Raw genomic sequence first — 23,622 nt, forward strand, 5'->3', positions numbered from 1 at the left:
CCAGTATCCTCTGCACTTTTTGCTTTACCACTTATCTTAGTGTCGTCTGCAAACTTGGACACATTGCCCTTGGTCCCCAACTCCAAATCATCTATGTAAATTGTGAACAGTTGTGGGCCCAACACTGATCCCTGAGGGACACCACTAGCTACTGATTGCCAACCAGAGAAACACCCATTAATCCCCACTCTTTGCTTTCTATTAATTAACCAATCCTCTATCCATGCTCCTACTTTCCCCTTAATGCCATGCATCTTTATCTTATGCAACAACCTTGTGTGGCACCTTGTCAAAGGCTTTCTGGAAATCCAGATATACCACATCCATTGGCTCCCCGTTATCTACCGCACTGTTAATGTCCTCACAAAATTCCACTAAATTAGTTAGGCACGACCTGCCCTTTATGAACCCATGCTGCGTCTGTCCAATGGGACAATTTCCATCCAGATGCCTCGCTATTTCTTCCTTGATGATAGATTCCAGCATCTTCCCTACATCTTCCCTACTACCGAAGTTAAGCTCACTGGCCTATAATTACCCACTTTCTGCCTACCTCCTTTTTTAAACAGTGGTGTCACTAATTTCCAATCCGCCGGGACCACCCCAGAGTCTAGTGAATTTTGGTCAATTATCACTAGTGCATTTGCAATTTCCCTAGCCATCTCTTTTAGCACTCTGGGATGCATTCCATCAGGGCCAGGAGACTTGTCTACCTTTAGCCCCATTAGCTTGCCCATCACTACCTCCTTGGTGATATCAATCCTCTCAAGGTCCTCACCTGTCATAGCCTCATTTCCATCAGTCACTGGCATGTTATTTGTGTCTTCCACTGTGAAGACCGACCCAAAAAACCTGTTCAGTTCCTCAGCCATTTCCTCATCTCCCATTATTAAATCTCCCTTCTCAACCTCTAAAGGACCAATATTTACCTTAGCCACTCTTTTTTGTTTTATGTATTTGTAGAAACTTTTACTATCTGTTTTTATATTCTGAGCAAGTTTACTCTCATAATCTATCTTACTCTTCTTTATAGCTTTTTTAGTAGCTTTCTGTTGCCCCCTAAAGATTTCCCAGTCCTCTAGTCTCCCACTGATCTTTGCTACTTTGTATGTTTTTTCCTTCAATTTGATACTCTCCCTTATTTCCTTAGATATCCACAGTCGATTGTCCCTCTTTTTACCGTCCTTCCTTTTTGTTGGTATAAACCTTTGCTGGGCACTGTGAAAAATCACTTGGAAGGTTCTCCACTGTTCCTCAACTGTTTCACCATAAAGTCTTTGCTCCCAGTCTACCTTAGCTAGTTCTTCTCTCATCCCATTGTAATCTCCTTTGTTTAAGCACAAAACACTAGTGCTTGATTTTATCTTCTCACCCTCCATCTGTATTTTAAATTCCACCATATTGTGATCGCTCCTTCCGAGAGGATCCCTAACTATGAGATCCTGAATCAATCCTGTCTCATTACACAGGACCAGATCTAGGACCGCTTGTTCCCTCGTAGGTTCCATTACATGCTGTTCGAGGAAACTATCGCGGATACATTCTATAAACTCCTCCTCAAGGCTGCCTTGACCGACCTGGTTAAACCAATCAACATGTAGATTAAAATCCCCCATGATAACTGCTGTACCATTTCTACATGCACCTGTTGTTATTTCTTTGTTTATAGCCTGCCCCACCATAATGTTACTATTTGGTGGCCTATAGATTACTCCTATCAGTGTATCAGTGACTTTTTCGCCTTACTATTCCTGATTTCCACCCAAATGGATTCAACCTTATCCTCCATAGCACCGATGTCATCCCTTACTGTTGCCCGGATGTCATCCTTAAATAACAGAGCTACATCACCTCCCTTACCATCCACTCTGTCCTTCCGAAAAATTTGATGCCCTCGGATATTTAACTCCCAGTCTTGACCATCCTTTAACCATGTTTCAGTAATGGCCACTAAATTATAGTCATTCACGATGATTTGCGCCATCAACTCATTTACCTTATTCCGAATACTACGAGCATTCAGGTAAAGTACACTTATGTTGGCTTTTTTACCTCTTCTGAATCTTAACACCTCGATCATTAACCTCTCCTAAGTTATATTTCCTCTTAACCTTTCTCCTAATTTTCCTTGTCGTCGAACCCACATCTTCCTGTAACACCCTGCCGCATCGCTTACCATTAATGTTTTCACTTCCCGTTTTATTTCTTTTAGTATTCCTGGCCCTATTCACTGAGCTCCCCTCAGTCACTGTACCTTGTACTATCGCCCTTTTTGATTTTTGACTATGGCTTCTCTGCCTTACACTTTCCCCCTTACTGCCTTTTATTTCTGTCCCTGTTTTACTACCTTCCAACTTCCTGCATCGGTTCCCATCCCCCTGCCACATTAGTTTAAACTCTCCCCAACAGCTCTAGCAAACACCCCCCCTAGGACATCGGTTCCAGTCCTGCCCAGGTGCAGACCGTCCGGTTTGTACTGGTCCCACCTCCCCAGAATCGGTTCCAATGTCCCAGGAATTTGAATCCCTCCCTCTTGCACCATCTCTCGAGCCACGTATTCATCCTCTCTATCCCGACATTCCTACTCTGACTAGCTCGTGGCACTGGTAGCAATCCTGAGATTACTACCTTTGAGGTCCTACTTTTTAGTTTAACTCCGAGTTCCCTAAATTCAGCTTGTAGGACCTCGTCCCATTTTTTACCTATATCGTTGGTGCCTACGTGCACCACAACAGCTGGCTGTTCACCCTCCCCCCCCAGAATGTCCTGCAGCCGCTCCGAGACATCCTTGACCCTTGCACCAGGGAGGCAACATACCATCCTGGAGTCTCTATTTCGCCCGCAGAACCGCCTGTCTATTCCCCTTACAATTGAGTCCCCTATCACTATAGCCCTGCCATTCTTCTTCCTGCCCAGCTGCGCAGCAGAGCCAGCCACGGTGCCATGAACCTGGCTGCTGCCGCCTTCCCCTGGTGAGCCATCTCCCTCAACAGTATCCAAAGCGGTATATCTGTTTTGCAGGGAGATGACCGCAGAGGACACCTGCACTGCCTTCCTACTCTTGTTCTGTCTTTTGGTCACCCATTTACTATCTCCCTCAGTACCTTTCACCTGCAGTGTGACCAACTCGCTAAACATGCTATCCACGACGTCCTCAGCATCGCGGACGCTCCAAAGTGAGTCCATCCGCAGCTCCAGAGCCGTCAAGCGGTCTAACAGGAGCTGCAACTGGACACACTTCTTGCACGTGAAGGAGCCAGGGACAGTGGACGTGCCCCTGAGCTCCCACATCGCACACGAGGAGCATGACACGGGTCTGAGATCTCCTGCCATGTCTTAAACCTTCGGTTGACTTGAACAATTTCAATTTCCCCACAAAAAATTTAACTAAATAAATAAACAATGAAGAAAAAAAAAATATATATATATACCAATGAAAAGAAACAGAAAAACAGAAACACTACTTACCAGTCACTTACCAGTCACAAAAAGCACTTCCTCCCCACCCAGCTTTGAATTCCCACCTCGATTCAAATTCCCAAACTCACTCTGGCTGTCTTCTCTGTCTCACTGGGAGAACTCACTGGGAGTGAGTTACAAGTTGCTCTTTTTAAACTGTCCTGAATTGACTCCCCTCCCCCACCTGCTTTCAGATCAAAGTAGATTAAAGTGATTGACACTTAACTGCCAACCAGTTATGTGAGTGGGTGGGGCAGCCCTTGTTAACCTACACTGCCCAATGCCCAATACTAGCTTAATATAAATTAATTTAAACTCCTGAAATTTAAAAGGAGCTGCCTTACTGATTCAATTTAATTCAATTCAATTCCCACCTCGATTCAAATTCCCAAACTCACTCTTTGCTGTCTCACTCTGGCTGTCTTCTCTGTCTCACTGGGAGAACTCACCGGTGCCGTCCACCCCTGGTCGCTGCTGGCGGGAACTCTGCGGGAACGCTTGGGGGGGGGCGCTCCTTCACCGGGGTGGCCTCCGATGGGGTCTGGCCCGCGATCGGGGCCCACCGATCGGCGGGCTGGCCTCTCCCCCCCCCAGGCCTACCTCCTTCCGCGCGCGGCCCCAGAACACCCGCCCCATGTTGGTGAGGGGCCGGCATGCGTAAGACGTTCCACACGCATGCGCAGGATGGCACGGCCCAACTGCGTATGCGCAGGATTGGGCTACTCCAACCGCGCATGCACGGGTTGGCGCGCTGCCCATTTGGCACCGCGTAAGGATGCTGGAGCAGCGTGAACCACTCCAGCACCGTGCTGGCCCCCTATGGGGGCCAGAATAGGTCATACCCGGGCCCTGTTTGCGCCGTTGTGAAACGCGACGGCGTTCACGACGGCGCGAACAATTGGCCTCCATATCGGAGAATCGCCCCCATCATCTCCTTGCCAAAGGGCAGCATCCAGAATTGGACACAGTATTCTGGTTGAGGCTGAACCAGTATCTTACAAAGTTCCATCATAACCTCCTTGACACATGTGTCTATTTCGAAAGCCCAGGAACCCAAATATCTTATTAACTGCTTTCTCAAATTTCTTTGAACCTTCTATTTGATATCTCCTCTCTATTTTTTTACCAGCAAAATGTTACCCTTCATGCTTCTCTGTGTTACATTTCATCTGGCACGTGTTCAACCCACTCGCCAGCCTATTCATGTCCTTTTGGAGTCTATCACTGTCCTTCTCACAATTCACAAGGCCTCCAGGATTTGCGTCACCCACAAATTTTGAAATTGTGCCCTGTACACCCAAGCCCCAGAAGAGAAGCAATGGTCCTAATGCTGACCCCTGGGGAGCCCCACCATGCATGTACCTCCCTCCAGTCTGAAAAACGGCTGTTCACCGCTACTCTCTGGTTCCTGTCACTTAGCCAACTTTGCATCCATGCTACCACGATCTCTTTTATTCTTTGGGTTTTGGATGAAGGACTTGTCTCATGAAGAAAGATTGAGCAGTTTAGGCCTATACTCACTGGAGTTTAGAAGAATTAAAGGAGAGCTATTTGAGGTATATAAGATGCTAATGGAGATTGACAGGGTAGACATAGAGTGACTGTTTCCCCTGGATGGACATTCTGGAACGAGAGGCCATAGTTTTAGGCTAAGATGTGGTAGATTTAAAACAGGATTGAGGAGGAATTACTTCACACAAAGGGGTGTGAATCGGTGGAATTCTCTACCCCACAGTGCAGCTGAGCCAGGACATTAGGGCAGCACGGTAGCATTGTGGATAGCACAATTGCTTCACAGCTCCAGGGTCCCAAGTTCGATTCCCGGCTTGGTTCACTGTCTGTGCGGAGTCTGCACATTCTCTCCGTGTGTGCGTGGGTTTCCTCCGGGTGCTCCGGTTTCCTCCCACAGTCCAAAGATGTGCGGGTTAGGTGGATTGGCCATGCTAAATTGCCCTTACTGTTCAAAATTGCCCTTAGTGTTGGGTGGGGTTCCTGGGTTATGGGGATAGGGTGGAGGTGTGGGCTTGGGTAGGGTGCTCTTTCAAAGAGCCGGTGCAGACTTGATGGGCCGAATGGCCTCCTTCTGCACTGTAAATTCTATGATTCTATGATTAAACGGCTCAACATAGGGAGTGGGATAGCTTGATCTTGGTTTCGGACAAAACCCGGCACAACATCGAGGGCTGAAGGGCCTGTTCTGTGCTGTACTGTTCTATGTTCTACATTAAACAAATTTAAGGAGGGGTTAGATAGGTCTTTAATTGGTCACGGGATGATGGGTTATGGGGAAGAGGCAGGAAAGTAGCAATGAGGCCAAGATGAGATCAGCCATGATCATGTTCAATGGCGGAGCAGGCACGAGGGACTGAATTGCCTACTCCTACTCCTAGTTCTTATGTTCTTATTATGCACCACTTCAACGTGTTTTGGAAGTCCACGTAAACCAGATCAACCCCATAACCTTCACCAACCCTCTGATGTCTGATCAAAAAATGCCAATCAAAATGCTCATCAATGCCCTTAACAAATCTGGGCCAGCTTTCCTTAATTGGTCCACATGTGTCCATTTGACTGGTAGTTCTGTCCTGGATTGTTGCATCAAAAATCTTTCGCGACTGAAGTTAAATTTACTGGCCTGTTCAACCTGGGTTGATCCACATCCTCTTTTTTCGAATAATGGTGCAACATTTGCAATTCTCCAGTCCTCTGGCACCCCCCCCCCCCCCCCCCCCCACCGTATCTAAGAAGGATTGGACGGTCAGGGCCAGTGCCACTTCAATTTCCATCTTAACTTCCCATGGACACACCCATCATTGGTAACATCTTCCCTGCATCTGCCCTGTCTAGTCCTGTTAGAATTTTATAAGTCTCTATGAGATCCCCCCTCATTCTTCTGAACTCCAGCGAGAACAATCCCAACCTAGTCAATCTCTTCTCATATGACAGTCCCACCATCCCTGGAATCAATCTGGTAAACCTTCGCTGCACTCCCTCAAGAACAAGAACATCCTTCCTCAGAGAAGGAGACCAAAACTGCGCACAATACTCCAAGTGTGGCCTCACCAAGGCACTGTACAATTGCAGCAACACATCACTGCTTCTATACTCAAAACCTCTCGTAATGAAGGCCAACATACCCATTAGCATTCTTTACCACCTGCTGCACCTGCATGCTTACCTTCAGCAAATGGTGCACAAGGACACCCAGGTCCCGCTGCACACTCCCCTCTCCCAATTTACAACCATTCAGGTAGTCCCAGAGGACCACAGGCTGCTTTCCCCTTTGAGTGGGAGAGCTGACTGGTGGTGATTTAACCGGAGGATCACCACACCTCAGGAGAGGGGCAAGTTTGAGAAGGCAAGGCCTTCATCAATAGCCTCAGCCAGTACGGGAATTGGACCCACGCTGTTGGCGTCACTCCGCATCACAAACCAGCCGTCCAACCAACTGGGAGGGTACTGTTAACGAATTGAATTACACACTGGAATGCCTCTCGAGGCATTCACTTATAAATCGATTCAATTATTAAATATAATTTGCAGCACTTTAGTTTACAGAATAGTAACAACTTTCATTTATGTAGTGCCGTGTTTTTCAAACTTTTGTGCCCGGGACCCATTTTTGCCAACTGGCCTTCCTTCGGGACCCACGCTGGCTGACCTTCGTGACTCACCACGTTCTCTTATATTTAATGTGACAGGTGAGCCGATTTAGTCCTCTTGATCGCACTTGCTTTGTTATTCACTGTTACATTTCTGATAGTTGTAATGAAACGCATAGCACAAGTGTAGCAAAGGGTTAACAACAGAAACTATGTGTAACTCAACACTAGATGGCGTTACTACGTTATTGTATATAAGGCAGCATCTCGAAGATGACGAGAAGCTAATGAGAAGCTGATGAGAAAGAGAGAGAAAGCTGAGGGAGATTTCATTGTAGAAACATAGCACGAGGTTGAGTTATAGTGTAGTTTAATAGAGAATATTGATTACTGTACTACAGATTCAGTATTATAAGTTTATTATCTGTTACTTAGTAAAGTGTGGGAACCTAATCAGGTTTAGTAGTGTAAAATAAATTTGTTTTGATTTAAACTTCTTATTTTTATATTCCTTGTCAACACTACATACGTGGCTATCTTGGAGAACAAGGCAAGGAATATAACAATAATGACTTCAGCTGATGATTTAAGATCTCACTGCATCCGTTAAACAAAATAAAAAGGCTGTCCTCGAACAGGCCATGTTTAGTCTTGAAATGTCTTTGAAGTTTTGAGGGTTTTACACTTCCATTTGCCACTGCGACCCTGAGTTTGAAAACCCCTGATTGAGTGTCTTTCAAATAGTAAAAAGATCCAAGGCACTCAGGAGTATTATCAAACAAAGTTTGACACCAAGTCACATAAAGAGATATCAGCTTCGATAGCCAAAAGCTTGGTCAAAGAGGAAGGTTTTAAAGAGTGTCCTCGAGAAAGCAAAAGAGGCAGAGAGCCATAGAGGGGGATTCCAGAGCCGTGAGCTCAGGGAACTGAAGGCAATGTTGGAGTGAATAAAATCAGGGATGTTCAGGAAGTCAGAATCGGAGGGACGGCACGTGGCGCAGCGGCTAGCCCTGGGACTGTGGCGCTGAGGACCTGGGTTTGAATCCCAGCCCTGGGTCACTGTCTGTGTGCAGTTTGCACATTCTCCCCGTGTCTGCGTGGGTTTCACACCCACAACCCAAAGATGTGCAGGGTAGGTGGATTGGCTGGGAGGGCTTTTTTTTCATAGAATTTACAGTGCAGAAGGAGGCCATTTGGCCCATCAAGTCTGCACCGGCTGTTGGAAAGAGCACCCTACCCAAGGTCCACACCTCCACCCTATCCCCATAACCCAGTAACCCCAGCCAACAGTAAGGGCAATTTTGGACACTAAGTGCAATTTAGCATAGCCAGTCCACCTAACCTACATATCTTTGGACTGTGGGAGGGAACCGGAGCACCCGGAGGAAACCCACGCACACACGGGGAGGATGTGCAGACTCCGCACAGACAGTGATCCAAGCTGGAATCGATCAAATGATTCATTTCATTTCAACTACACATGTGAGCAGCATTTAAATAATGGCTTATGCCATTAAATGCAAATTGCCACAGATTGAGCAATAGTTTGTTTCATTCCTTCTATGCAAAATATGGAAGTATTTTCATCCTGTGCAAAATCTTTGTGGAACAAGGAGAAAGAACTGGCAAAACAAAAGATGGAAAAGTAAACAAGCGGACAGCGAAAGGAGAGCAGTCTCAAAGTATGTGAAAAGTGAATTGAGCTGTTTGGTTCTCTCAAATTTCATTCCATGGAACATTAGTGCAGCATTCCTCCAGGAACATTGTGGCAATACTCGTGTGACTCGAAACAGAGGAGAAAGAAGATTGTACGCCTTAAATATGCAGATCGAGTCCTGGCCTTCCACATCCGTGACCCAAGTTTGTACAGTGGAAAATATTTCAATCTCCTCCACCTTTACTGTTGTCCCTTATCTAATGTTACTATCTGCCCTAAACTCCACCAGGGCACTGTAGCCATCTAAGATGGCCACCTGCAAAGGACCATGGGAATTATGGCCAACCCAGGACTCAGACAGATGCACAGCCTATGTGTATTTAAAACACAGGTAACCAGACCCGACTGAAACCCCCGCTCGTTTACATTTCAATGGCCCATTTTTCCACGACAATAGAACTCCAATCAAGCAACCGGTACAGCCATAGACTGATCGGCGCCACACCCTTGCTCAGAAAGCACAACTGCCAAGGTCAATGACCGCTAAGGACTCGCCCAGCTACCAAGGCACCCGTCCCTTTATTGGCCGAAATCGAAGAGAGTAATCAGAGCCCTGTTGAACTATTGGGTCCAAGGTTAAGGGCCGCCCCAAAGAGCGCGAAATCCCAGAGGGATAAAAGAGTGCACAGCCATGTGTTCTGTCTCTCTTGGATCCGGCCTGTGCCACCCAATTACAGCAGGAACAGTTAAGTTTAAGACCAACGATCGCTACCTGACGGATGAGCCCAGCAGAGACAGAGCCACATTCTTCGAACCAGCCAAGTGAAATCCAGATAAAGGCCTTTAACCATTAGTACAGTGCCGGTCGACCTGAAGTTAAGTATAGATTATTGTAGCTGATAGGTGTAGTTTAACTCATAGTAGATATTGTGTTTGCATGTTGAGATAACTCTTGTGTATGTAAATAAACCATTGAACTAACTAACTGGCTGTGTGGTCATTTGATCGATATAAGGGAAAGGCTTGTGGTTCACCGAGATAAAGAAATAGAGCAACAGCACACACTTATAATAATAATCTTTATTGTCACAAGTAGGCTTACATTAGCACTGCAATTAAGTTACTGTGAAAAGCCCCTAGTCGCCACATATCGCTGCCTGTTCGGATACACAGAGGGAGAATTCAGAATGTCCAATTCACCTAACAGCATGTCTTTCGGGACTTGTGGGAGGAAACCAGAGCACCCAGAGCAACGCACGCAGACAGAGAGAGAGTGTGCAGACACTGCACAGACAGTCACCCAAACCTGGGACCCTGTCGCTGGGAATCATAGAATCATAGAATTTACAGTGCAGAAGGAGGCCATTCGGCCCATCGAGTCTGTACTGGCTCTTGGAAAGAGCACCCTACCCAAGGTCAACACCTCCACCCTATCCCCGTAACCCAGTAACCCCACCCAAAACTAAGGGCAATTTTGGACACTAAGGGCAATTTATCATGGCCAATCCACCTAACCTGCACATCTTTGGACTGTGGGAGGAAACCGGAGCACTCGGGGGAAACCCACGCACACACGGGGAGGATGTGCAGACTCCGCACAGGCAGTGACCCAAGCCGGAATCGAACCTGGGACCCTGGAGCTGTGAAGCAATTGTGTTATCCACAATGCTCCCGTGCTGGGAAGCAACAGTGATAACCACTGTGCTACCGTGCCGCCCTATACTTAAACTTGCGATTAACAGATTGACAAACACAAACTATTATGCCATGCCTGCTCAGGCATCTACTTGGTAAATGGTATTAGAAACTGAAAACGGACTCGAAATGTTAACTCTGTTTCTCTCAGGACAGTACGGTGGCGCAGTGGTTAGCCCTGCTGCCTCACGGTGCCAAGGTCCCAGGTTCGATCCCGGCTCTGGGTCGCTGTCCATGTGGAGTTTGCACATTCTCCCTGTGTTTGCGTGGGTTTCGCCCACACAACCCAAAGATGTGCAGGGTAGGTGGACTGGCCACGCTAAATTTCCCCTTAATTGGAAAAAATGAATTGGGTACTCGAAATTTATAACTTTTTAAAAAATCTGTTTGTCTCTCCTCAGCTGGTGCCAGGCCTGCTGACTATTTCCAGCATTTCCTGGTTCTATTTCAGATTTCCAGTGTGACTGATTGAGGATTTGTAACCCGGCTGATTCATCTTAAACGTCTGCTTCTAACTCAGTCACTGAAAGAGGTGAGGTTATCTTGCTGGACAGAACAGAGAGCAGCTCTCACTCGAGGAGATCACTCTTCAAGCTCTGAAATAGTTAAACAGCTTTCAGTTACATTCTGATGGGGATTCTCCAGGTAAACCGCTCATGCTAAACCATCACTTTTCCAGCGTGGATTCTTGTCTCTTAGGACTTTTCCTAATGAGCCTGTAGGAATTTAAACTTACTCAATATGACACAGTTTATATTTTTAGTGGGGCAAGAATGAAATGGAGAACTGAAAAATACTGACTGAAAATCTTTAGGTCTGTGAGGAATTGTATCCCTTGTGAAAAGTTCCTTCAGCTCACTGCTGATTGGAAAAGGAAACATCAGCCCAAGATCCCCTCAGAAAAGCAAAGCTGCGGTTCATTAAATACATGGTAACTATAACTAAATCACTGCATCCTCATTCAAGCATGGGGCCTCAGAAAGGAAATATTAGGCAGAATTCCCCCATCTGAGACTAAGGCCGGGATTTTCTGGTCCTTCCTGCCGGCGGTTCTTCCCGGCCCACCCAAGGCGACCCCCACCCCATGGTGGGTCCTCGGGCGGCGCAGCTGGCAAGCAATGACAAACCCCCCCTCTGCCACAGGAAAGTCTATCACGGGGAGGAGGGGGTTAGATCTTGTGCATAAATCACAAAAAGCAAGCAGGTCACAGGGAACGCAAATAGAATGTTGGCTTTTATTTTAAAGAGAGTGGAATATGAAAATATGGAAGTCTTGCTGAAACCAGACAAGGCACTAGTTCGACCACACCCGGAATATTGTGAACAGGTTTGACCCCCTCATCTTAGGAAAGATATACTGGTATTAGAGGCTGTCCAGAGGAAGTTCATTGGGTTGATCCCAGGTTTGGAAGGATTTTCTTATGAGGAAAGGCTGAGTAGGTTAGGCCTGTCCTCACTGGAGTTTAGAAGAGTGAGAGTCAGCCTTCTTGAGACATGATGAGCGGTATTCTATAATAATGGGGCGATGTTCCCACGCCGACGTGAAACCAGCGCCAACGACTCCGGCGTCAACGGCCCACAAAAGTGAAGAATGCTCCCCTTTCTAGGGGGCTAGGTTGCCGCCGGAGTGGTCCCCGCAGCTCCAGCTGACGCGGAACGGCCCACCCGAGTCAACGTAGGCGCAGAATGGCCAGCGTATTTCCGCGCATATGCGGAACGGCCGGTGTATTTCCGTGCATGCGCGGGGGTTCTCTTCTCCGCGCCAGCCCCCGGGCAATACGGCGGAGCCGGACAGGGGCCCGGCACGGAGTAGAATAGGCCCCCACAGAACCAGCCCACCCACCGATCGGTAGGCCCCGATCGCGGGCCAGGCTTCCCACCGCTGATTTGTTATGTTCTAGGTGTAACATAAGCGGCTTCCTTGTGGTGCACTAGACAGAGGAAACTTCAGATGTGGAGATATCTTCAACACGTTTACTAAACTATTTACACTTCTATTACTCGGGTTCAACACTACTGCTAATCCCACTATAGCTACCCAGACTGACTAACCAGCTGCTGCAGTCCACGTGGTGGGTGTAATATTGAATCAATCCTGTGTCTGTACTCACTGACTGTCTCCACTGGAAAGAGGCAGATCATGTGCGTGGCATCCTTTATATATGGGTTGGTGTAATGCCCTTCTGTGGTTGTGTCATCTCTGTGTGTATTGTCAATGTCCATTGGTCGTGTCCTATCTAACTGATCTATTGGTTGAGTGTGTGTGTGTGATGTTTCTGGTGCTCCCTCTAGTGTCTAGCTAGCCTACATGCATTTATATTGATGCACATCACCACATCCCCCCTTCTTTATATGTTACATATTTTCTGTGCACTTTGAGAAAATTGAACAAAGAACAGGTAGATAAGGTAAGGTATATAAAAGTCATGGGAACAGTGATTAAACAATAAGTCCAAATCATCAATCATCATGGTCAAATGTCTCTCTTGGTTATGAACGCCATCAACGTCCCTGTGCCACAGGAACCAAGAAGTGGTCAAATCACTTCACTGTCTGATTTGGAGTCCCTTTCTTTTTCCAATGTTTGTGATGGTGCTGTCGGATGGTATCTTGTAGCTGATAAGGTGTTGGCGTTGAAGAGGTACCATCAACAGTATAATTCGAGGTCATGGATGTGCCATATGTTGAAGTTGGATAAGACTGTACATACTGGTTCTGGCCACATCTTGTGCAGGAAGGGTGATCCTGCTGAGAACCGTTGAAGCTTGTCGAATTGGAAACAGAATTGCTGCTTGCATAAATACCTGGTGATGGTGCGAAACTAGAACCTTTCATCTGATAGGAGTATGCCGTCTGGCCAGGCTGAGGTGCAGCAAATCCTGGGCTGTAACTAAGGCATCCAGTCTGTAGTGCAGATTGCGCTTGCGGGAGTCCTCCTTCGGTCTTGATTCCATTAGTGGGCAATCCGTAGTGCTGGCCTGTTTGAGAATATGCTGCATAGACTGCTGGCTGCTGCATGCCTGAACACTGGGTTTGTCCAGCATGAGTTGTCATTGGCTGCACTGCTGGTGTGGAAAAAATGTGTGGATATAGCGGTGGTGAATATTGGTGTATTCCTCTTGGACTGTAGCCGCTGCTTGTTATTACTGACCCATTGTAATTGTTAAGTGATCCATCTCCTGTCATTGTGGCATCTTCTGTCACCCTGAGCGTGCCATCACTGAGGTTGCGGCACTCCCTGTCTGGAGTAAAGTCCGGTTTATGTGAATCAGAGTCGGTGTTTGGTTGCTCCCCATCTGGAGTCTGGTCTGTTTTAACTGAGTCAGTGTTGGTTTGTTAATGCTCCCCGTCCGAATTCTTAGCAGGTTCACTGGAGTCAGCTGAGATTTCTTGAAGGTGCACGCCTGGAGTCGGAACATGCAGGAATGCATTGACTTGTGGAGAGGTTCGAGCGAATGAGAGTGGAAGTATCATGGTGTCACCGGAGTCACCAGTGGTCTCACAGTGATCGTCGAGTGCCTCTGTACACACTAGCTGAGGTCTGTCACTTTGCACATCTTGCATGGGAAGTGGGATGCTGTCGTCACTCGTCTCACATACCGTGGGTAGAGCCTCAGTAGCTGCTTGTTGTTCACTTGGGTTGGGTAAATTGTCAGAGTCTTCATCTGGTGGTGCAAACAACGTGGGTGGACTGTCATTGTCTTGCTGTTGTCCTTCATTTGGGCTTGGACTGTCATCGTTGTTTGTTCTTCACTGTAGCATGATAGACCGTCATGGTCGTCCTGCTTCGCACTGGAGCATGGTAGACTGTCATAGTCTTCTTGCTGTTTACTTCAGCATGGCAGACTTGCATCGGCTGCCGTTAGTTGGTCAGAGGAGGTTGCTAGACCCTCATGGTCTTGTTCCTGCAAGGACTTGCTCGTCGGAGTCTTGCGTTGCTTCTATCATGGAGGCTGTCCACGAGCTCGCTGCGGAGGCTTGTGACACTGGAGTCACATCTTGTGTGTGCAAGCACTGCGCTCTGGAGTCTTGCGTTTCTTCTATCGTGGAGTCTGCCCACGAGCTCGCTGTGGAGGCTTGTGACACTGGAGTCAATTCTTGTTCATGCAAGGATTGTGCTCTGAAGTCTTGCGTTTCTGCAATTGTGGAGTCTGTCCACGAGATTGCTATGGAGGCTTGTGACACTGGAGTCACTTCTTGTTCATGCAAGGACTGCGGTGTGGAGTCTTGCGTGTCTTTTTTCGTATGGCCGGGAATCCTGAGCGGTGCGTGGACCACGCTCTGTGTGGCAGCAGGCCACTCTCTGTGGGCTTGTACTGCTCTCTGTCTCTTGGTGTCAGGCCGCAGCATAATCCTGCACTCACAAGTCGGGATGTCATATCTGCTGGGCTGAAGATCCTCAAATCCGAAGAATTTGTCGTCGGGGTCGTCAATGTGCAACACGTCTAGTTGCGGTTCGGATTTGGTACTGGGGTAGTCTCCCAAGGTGAAAGGTTTGTCCGAGTCGTAGTCTTCTAGGACCATATCATCACTGTTTGCGTCGGAGCTGGCATTGGGCTTGCGAGGTCCAGAGAAAATGTAAAGGTCAGTGTCAAAGTATTCAAGGGCGGAATCATCAGTTTGGGCGTAGGTAACTGCTTGTTCCAGGGTTCTTCGGAGGTTAATTTCATTTCCTGGTTCAATTTGAGGCATTGTGCTATATCATTCCAGGTGAAAGAAGGTTGTTTTACGGCTTTAAAAGATTTTTCTTTGATTTGGGACGTTTCCCCTTTAAATGGGCGTGGTCCAGGGCCTCTGACGTCATGACGCATGCGACATCATACGTAGGAAGCATTTGCGCATGCGCAAATCACTGTTCCTGTACCGGGGGCCATTATCGTGACTGCGCATGCGTGGCGTCTCGTCCATGTAGGGGCTGGTTTAGCACAGGGCTAAATCGCTGGCTTTGAAAGCAGACCAAGGCAGGCCAGCAACACGGTTCAATTCCCGTACCAGCCTCCCCGAACAGGCGCCGGAATGTGGCGACTCGGGGCTTTTCACAGTAACTTCATTTGAAGCCTACTTGTGACAATAAGCGATTTTCATTTCATTTTTCATTTCGAATGGATCTTTCCGTTCTGTGCGCTTTTCGCGCAACTGCGCAAGTGCAGTCCCTTTAGAAAGATGGCCGCCGATCAAAATTGTTCTCTGCTCCGGGATCTTGGCCTCGTGGTGAGTACTGGCGCTTCTCTTACCTTTTCTTGCTGGTTGGCGTGTGTTTTCCTCACAGCATTTGCTGAATTTGTCCAGGACTGCCTGGAAGTCGCTCCTGTTTTGCCCTTTGGAGAATTTGAATTTTTAAAAGATTTCTTCTGCTCTGGCACCGGCGATGGTGAGGAGAAGCTCTGTCCTTTCAGCATCTGCCACGTCTTCTAGGTCGGCTGCTACCAGGAAGATTTCAAACATTTGCCGGAATACCCGCCAGTTTTCGCGGAGATCACCGTGGCACTGGAGCTGCTGCGGAACTCGAACATCTTGCCTGGGTATCGTTGCTGGTTGTCACTGTACGCTGAGGTATGGCTATATGGATTGAAGCAGTTCACTCTGGTACCATGATTTGTTATGTTCTCGGTGTAACATAAGCGGCTTCCTTGTGGTGCACTTACAAAGGAAACTTCAGACGTAGAGATAACTTCAACACGTTTATTAAACTATTTTCACGTCTATTACTCAGGTTCGACACTACTGCTAATCCTACTTTGCTACCCAGACTGACTAGCCAGCTGTTGCAATCCACGTGGTGGGTGTAATACTGAATCAACCCTGTGTTTGTACTCACTGACTGTCTCCACTGGAAAGAGGCAGATCATGGGTGTGGTGTCCTTTATGTATGGGTTGGTGCAATGCCCTCCTGTGGTTGTGTCACCTCTGTGTGGACCGTGAATGTCCGTTGGTCATGTCCTATCTAACTGATCTATTGGTTGAGTGTGTGTGTGTGATGTCTCTGGTACTCCCTCTAGTGTCTAGCTAGCCTACATGCATTTACATTGATGCACATCACCACAACCCTGGGGTCGGATCCACCCGCCCCCCCCCTCCAGGATGGCCCCCGCACACTTACCTTCCAGGTCCTTCCGTGTGGGAGCTAAGTAATCTATGCCGGCGGGACTCGGCCAAACTCGCGGCCACTCGGCCCATCGGGGCCCGGAGAATTGCCGGCGGGGGGGGGGGGGGAGCTGTCAATGGCACCCGACCGGCACGGTGGCGATCCTGCGGTCGCCCGGAAAACGGCGGTGCAGAATGGGGAAGCCAGCGTCGGGGCGGCAGGGAGCGATTCTCCCACCCCCTCGGTAATTCTCCAATCTCCGACGCCGAAATCGCATTTGGCGATTAGCCGGAGAATCCCCGTTGGCGCCGAAACGAGAGACCCGCCACTTCTGCAATGCTCCATCCCGTCCAAAACGGCATACACTGTGAATACGCCACCCGCCGTATGGACGGCCTCAGGATGTTACCTGAGGCCCTCTTACATGCTCTGCCCCCGATGGGCCGAGTTCCTGATGGCGTGGGTCACTCATGTTATTTTATTTCGGGAACCCGGCTTGCGGCTGCGGACTGAGTCCAGCGCCGACATAGTTGGGGGAGGGGGGGGGAAGCCGATCCGCGGGCATGTGGGGCTTTGGGAGGTGCTGATGGCACTGTGGGGGGGGTGGTCCAGGGGTGGCGTGCCTGGCCAAAGGGGGACACTATTTGGCAGGCCGTGTCCGTTCGCGGCCGGCGCCATATTGCACGGTGCGGCCGCTGCAGTGTGCCACCGTGTGCATGAGCATCCACGGACCCGGCAGCCGGATCAGCAGCAAGAGCCGGGGCTTTACGCTGCATGCCTGCCAGCCCCCCACCTGACGGAGGATTGGTGGAGGATTTGCGCTGTTTTTTCCGGTGTAAAACGCCACTGTTCCCACGCTGGCATCAACACTTAGCCTCAAAATCAGTGAATCCAGTCCATAGGATTCTCAGGGGGCTTGACAGGGTAGATGCTGAGAGGTTGTTTCCCCTTGTGGGAGTGTCTAGGACCAGAGGGAATAATCTCAGAGTAAAGGTTCACTTCGGACTGTAGCAGGATTCTTGATCCGTCATGACGGGCACCAGTGGAAGATCCCAAGGGAAATTCCTGCCTGCGTGCAACAAAGTTTTGAACACTAGCAGAGTTCTACCTCCCACCATTGCTAGCCATTGAACATGCCGACAGGGGCGTTGGAAGATTCCGCCCGGTGACCTGGTAGAGATTGTAACCAGAATTATACTGAGACAAATTTTGAGGACATATTGCACTAACTAGGCTTGTATCCCTGTGAGTATAGAAAATTAAACAGTGGATCACTGAGCTTTTTAAGATGATTCGATAAGTAGGGTACAAGACTGCTTCCCTCAGTGAGAAGTAACAGGTCAAACGGGCATTAAACATGAGCCCTCGACCATTCAGATGTGATATCAGAAGATGCTTCTTCGCACAGAGGGGATCTGGAACTCTGGTTCAAGAAAAAGCTGTTGAATCTTAGTTAATTGAAAATTTTAAGTCAAAGATAAATAGACTTTTGCTGTGCAAAGGTATTAAAGGTTACACAACCAAGACAGGTTATGAAATTAGGACACAGATCAGCCATGATCTAATTAAATGGAGGAGCTGTCTTGAGGAGCCGAATAGTCTCCTCCTGTTCCTATGTCCTTAGGGTCCCACCAAGATTATTTGAGGCCCGTTCCAAAGGCCAGCTAAAGTGTTGGAGAATCTAACCATCCTTCGCTGACTGGGCCAGCATTTATTGCCCAACCCAGATTGCCCTCTTCCTATTAAATTATATTGCCATTCATAAATCCCCCACAGTCTATTCCTGGGGTTACCACTGATCAGAACTTTAACTGGACATATAAATACTGTGATTACAAGAGCAGGTCAGAGACTGGGGGTCCTGACCGCTTGGCACCCTGAAGGCAGTCCACTAACTACAAGGCACTAGTCAGGAGTGCGATGGATTACTCTGCATTTGCCTGGATGAGTGCTGCTCCAATAACATTCAAGAGGCTTGATACCATCCTGGACAAAGCAGCCCGCTTGATTGGCACCCCTTCCACCACAATAAACATACACTCCCCCCAACACAGGCATACAGAAGCGCCCGTGTGTACCACCTGCAAGATGCAATGCAACAAAGCATTATACTTCCTCCTACAGCCCCTTCCAAAGCTGCAGCCTCTACCACCCAGAAGCACAAGGGCAGCAGAAAATACCACCACCTGGAAATCCCCTCTGAGCCACACACCATCCTGATATGTAACTATAACAATGTTCCTTCACTGTCGCTGAGTCAAAACCCTGGAATTCCCTTCCTTTTTTTTAAATTTAGAGTACCCAATTATTATTTTTTCCAATTAAGGGCCAATTTAGCGTGGCCAATCCACCTAACCTGCACATCTTTGGGTCGTGATGGTGAAGCGCAGACACGGGGAGAATGTGCAAACTCCACACGGACAGTGACAAAGGGCCGGGATTCGAACCCGGGTCCTCAGCGCGTAGGCAGCAATGCTAACCACTGCGCCATGTGCCGCCCGGAATTCCCTTCCTAACAGCACTGTGGGCGTACCTACTCCACATGGTCTGCAATGGCACATGGGGCTTTATCAAGATGGCGCCGGAGCGAGGCGACTCTCTGTGAGCTCTTCGCAACAGATCCACTTTTTACTTAACTTATACTCGTTCTAATTGATTCTAAAACTAACATTATTACTAACCTCTCTCTTTTATCTTCTCTTGCAGGCTTGAACATCCTCCGAGGCCCGTGGAGACCTTTTGACCCGACCCGACCTGACCTCCACGACCTGGAAGTGGATCGGGCCCAAACCGGAAGTGAAGCCCCGGCCTCGATTTGGAGCCGACCCAGACCTCGGAGCTCCCAACCCGGCCTAACTACCGACGCCAGCCCCCGGATCGCCTTGCCCAGTCCCCGGAGCTCCCGACCCAACTCCCGACGGCAAGACCCGGCCCACCGCGACCCCCAGAGACCCGCCCAGCGACCCGACCCGGAGAGGCCTGCCCAACAACCCAACCTACCTGGTGATGGAAGAAAGAAAAATCCACGTGGAGGCCCGACCGGGCCTACTTCAAGATCAGACCCCAGGAGCACCCAGGGAGGGAACAGACCACGGGACCCAGCCCAACCTACCTCAGGAAGCCCTGCCCATGACCCAGGACCCCCGAAACGGCGGAAACCCCGCACAAGGACCCAAACGCACTGCAAGGTATTCCCGCGCCCGCAGAACGCCGGGACCCATCCAGATCGCAAACATGCCCCCCTAGCAACCACTCTACCTCAACCAGTGCCTGGGACCCTGCCAGATGCGACCCCAGATATGTAAACAGCACCCTGGTCCCCGCCAGCGCCCTGGACCCCGCCAGACGCAACCACCGACCTTCCACAAGAGCTGACATCTGCCTTCGGATCCCAGGATCATCCAGCAGCAGCCGCCGACCGAGGAAGCGAGGGAAACGTGGCAGTCTGCAGACTAGACTGAAACAACGCGGTTTCAAGACCCCTCTCCCCAGCATACTCCTGGCAAACGTCCAAGCGATCGAAAACAAGCTGGATGAACTTAACGCCAGACTGACCCCTCAGAGGGAAGTAAGAGACTGCTGTGTGCTCTGTTTCACAGAGACATGGCTCACCCCCGCCTCACCGGACTGTGCCATACAACCTTGAAGTGTTGGGTGCTCTGAGGTACAGACGAACCAACACGGTTGCGATTGGTACAACGCAGTTTTATTACATTAAACTATTTATACATCAAACTTGGTACTCAGCACGTTGTGACTGTGTGAGTGTCTTGCTTTGAGGTCCTGGTCCTGGCCCTGTGCCGTCTCCAGATGGAGCGCCCAGGAGGTGTCATGTTTCTTGTTTTATACTGTGTCTGCTTTTGTCTGTGATTGGCTGTCGTGTTATGTGTACTAATTGGTCCGTTGCTCTGTCTATCATTATGTATGTGTTATGATGTATGTTTGAATATCATGACAAACCTGAAGGCTTCTCAATTCACCGGGCGGACCACACGGCATCATCAGGCAAAGCGAAGGGTGGAGGGGTGTGCCTCCTCATCAACTCCTCCTGGTGCTTGGATGTGGCGACCCTGGCGACCTACTGCTCCCCAGACCTGGAATACCTGACCGTGAAGTGCCACCCATATTATCTTCCACGTGAGTTCACTTCAGCCATTATCACAGCGGTCTACATCCCACCCCAGGCAGAAGTGAGGAAGGCGCTGGACGAACTATACACAGTTATAAACAACTGCGAAACAGAACACCCGGAGGCCTTGTTCATCGTGGCCGGAGACTTCAACAAGGCCAACCTCAAGTGTGTACTGCCAAAATTCCACCAGCACATCTCCTGTCCAACCAGGGGCGACAACACTCTTGACCACTGCTACTCAAAAATCAAGGGCGCCTACCGTTCCATCCCCCGACCGCAGTTTGGGAAATCAGACCATAAGGCGGTTCTCCTTCTCCCGGCATACAAGCAGAAACTCAAGCGGGAGAATCCAGCTAAGAAGGTTGTGCAGTGCTGGTCCGAGGAGACAGAAGAGCTCTTACGTGACTGCTTAGAGACAGTGGACTGGTCCATATTTACGAACTCAGCGACCAATTTAAATGAGTATGCCACCACCGTCACAGACTTCATCAGCAAATGTGTGGACAACTGCGTGCCAAAGAAAGCAGTACGTGCGTTCCCCAACCGGAAACCATGGCTCAATCACGAGATTGACTCCCTACTGAAGGACAGATCTGAGGGGTTCAAGTCAGACGATCCTGACCTATAAAGAAATCCAGGTACGACCACCGCAAAGCCATCCGAGATGCCAAGATAGAATATCAAACCAAGCTAGAGTCACAGGCAGACTCTCGGCAGTTGTGGCAAGGACTAAACAACATAACGGGCTACAAAGCGAAGTCGAACAGTATCTCTGGCAGCAGCGCATCCCTCCCTGATGAACTCAATGCATTCTATGCTCGGTTCGAGCAGGTAACCTACAATCCGCTGTCGAGTGCCCCAGCAGCCCATAATTCACCCATACCCACCATCACAGCTTCCGATGTCAGATTGGCCTTCCTGAAAGTGAACCCTCGGAAGGCGACGGGCCCGGACGGGATCCCTGGTCGTGCATTCAGAGACTGCACGGACCAGCTGGCAGAGGTATTCGCGGACATCTTTAACCTGTCCCTACTCCACTCCGAGGTCCCCAACTGCTTCAAGAAGACCACCATCATACCGGTACCAAAGAAGAACCAGGCAACATGCCTCAATGACAACTGTCTAGTGGCCCTGACTTCAGTTCAGTTGTAATGAAGTGCTTCGAGAGTTTGATCATGAAGCGCATCACCTCCATACTCCCAGAACGCTTGATCTACTGCAATTCGCATACCGCTGCAACCGGTCCACATCAGACGCCATGTCCCTGGCCCTACACTCATCCCCAGAGCATCTCGAAAACAAGGACTCCTACATCAGACTCCTATTTATTGACTACAGCTCCGCCTTCAACACCATAATACCAGACAAGCTCATATCAAAGCTCCAAAACTTAGGACTTGGCTCCTCACTCTGCAACTGGATGCTCGACTTTCTGACCCACAGACCACAATCAGTAAGAATGAACAACAACACCTCCACCACAATAGTCTTCAACACCGGGGCCCCGCAAGGCTGCGTACTTATCTCCCTACTATACTCCCTGTACACACACGACTGCGTGGCAAAACTTGGTCCCAACTCCATCTACAAGTTTGCTGACGATACGACCATAGTGGGCCGTATCTCGAATAACAACGAGTCAGAATACAGGCTGAACAGATAGAGAACCTAGCGGAGTGGTGTAGTGACAACAATCTCTCCCTCAAAACTAAAGAGCTGATCATTGACTTCAGGAAGCAAACTACTGTACACACCCCTGTCAGCATCAACGGGGCCGAGGTGGAGATGGTTAGCAGTTTCAAATTCCTAGGGGTGCACATCTCCAAAAATCTGTCCTGGTCCACCCACGTCGACGCTACCACCAAGAAAGCACAACAGCGCCTATACTTCCTCAGGAAACTAAGGAAATTCGGCACCATAGAAAGCATCCTATCGGGCTGCATCACAGCCTGTTATGGCAACTGCTCGGCCCAGGACTGCAAGAAACTTCAGAGAGTCGTGAACACCGCCCAGTCCATCACACGAACCTGCCTCCCATCCATTGACTCCATCTACACCTCCCGCTGCCTGGGGAAAGCGGGCAGCATAATCAAAGATCCCTCCCACCCGGCTTACTCACTCTTCCAACTTCTTCCATCGGGCAGGAGATACAGAAGTCTGAGAACACGCACGAACAGACTCAAAAACAGCTTCTTCCCCACTGTCACCAGACTCCTAAATGACTCTCTTATGGACTGACCTCATTAACACTACACCCTGTACGCTTCATCCAATGCCAGTGCTTATGTAGTTACATTGTGTATGGTGTGTTGCCCGATGATGTATTTTCTTTTATTCCCTTTTCTTCCCATGTATTTAATGATCTGTTGAGCTGCTCGCAGAAAAATACTTTTCACTGTACCTCGGTACACGTGACAATAAACAAATCCAATCCAATCCAATCCAATGGGGCAATTAGGGAGAGGCAATAAATGCCATCCTTGCCAATGGTGCTCACATCCCATTAATGAATTAAAAGGAAACTCCAGTTATATGGATGTGGATCTTTTGTTTCCCAGCAGCTGGTCTGCTCTTGTACCACAGGTGATATCAGCTTGATAATATAAGCTTCATCGTAAGAAGAATGATCACAGTCGGCGAGGAACCAGAGCAGTTATGCACATCCCAGCTCCATAAGGAACTTGGTGCATTTGGAGACTTGAGGACTGCTTTTGATGCCTCCATCAATATTGTAGAGGGTGCCATCTCCGCTACTCCACTACTGGGCCGATATCTGGGGTTCGAATATCTGTGTGTGTCTCTCTCCAGCTGGCACTGAAACTTCAGAGGCCAGGGGATGTCGCACTGGGACACTTCCACTGAAGAGAGCACTGATTCAAGCCTGCCGTTTATTCCTAACCGACAGCCTGAGACTTATATCACACAGATCTCCAGACCCCTACCAATACCCAGGTGATTCTCCCTCTTGCCGGTGGTGCAACAGCCACCCGGT

The sequence above is a fragment of the Scyliorhinus torazame genome, chromosome 10 (genome assembly GCF_047496885.1).
Source record: "Scyliorhinus torazame isolate Kashiwa2021f chromosome 10, sScyTor2.1, whole genome shotgun sequence".
Lineage (NCBI taxonomy): Eukaryota > Metazoa > Chordata > Chondrichthyes > Carcharhiniformes > Scyliorhinidae > Scyliorhinus > Scyliorhinus torazame.